The sequence below is a fragment of the Penaeus monodon genome, chromosome 21 (genome assembly GCF_015228065.2).
Source record: "Penaeus monodon isolate SGIC_2016 chromosome 21, NSTDA_Pmon_1, whole genome shotgun sequence".
In the NCBI taxonomy this organism is placed as follows: Eukaryota; Metazoa; Arthropoda; class Malacostraca; order Decapoda; family Penaeidae; genus Penaeus; species Penaeus monodon.
In genome coordinates, this window is record NC_051406.1 from 7,726,957 (window position 1) to 7,727,309 (window position 353).

Sequence of the window (353 nt, forward strand, 5' to 3'; positions counted from 1 at the left end):
TGGTATATATTGTCGGTAACATATCCATTATCTTGTTTACCTTATTCGCGGTTGTTTGCGTCACTCCACCCCCCACATCGCTTCCTAAGTACTCTATAATGAAATACCCAATCTCAGTTTTCGACGGGCGAGCAGTGAGCGATGCATTTGCCAGAATGTTAAGAACTTTTATCAAAGTTTTAATGTGTTCCTCCCATCCTTTCGTGTGAATTAACAAATCATCGACGAACATCTCTACGTTAGCGGCATCGTTAAACAATTTCCTCATCATGCGGTTGAACGTCGCGCTTGCATTAACTAACCCGAAAGGTGCATCAATCCTTTGCTCGTCTGGAATGCGGTGATAGGCTTAC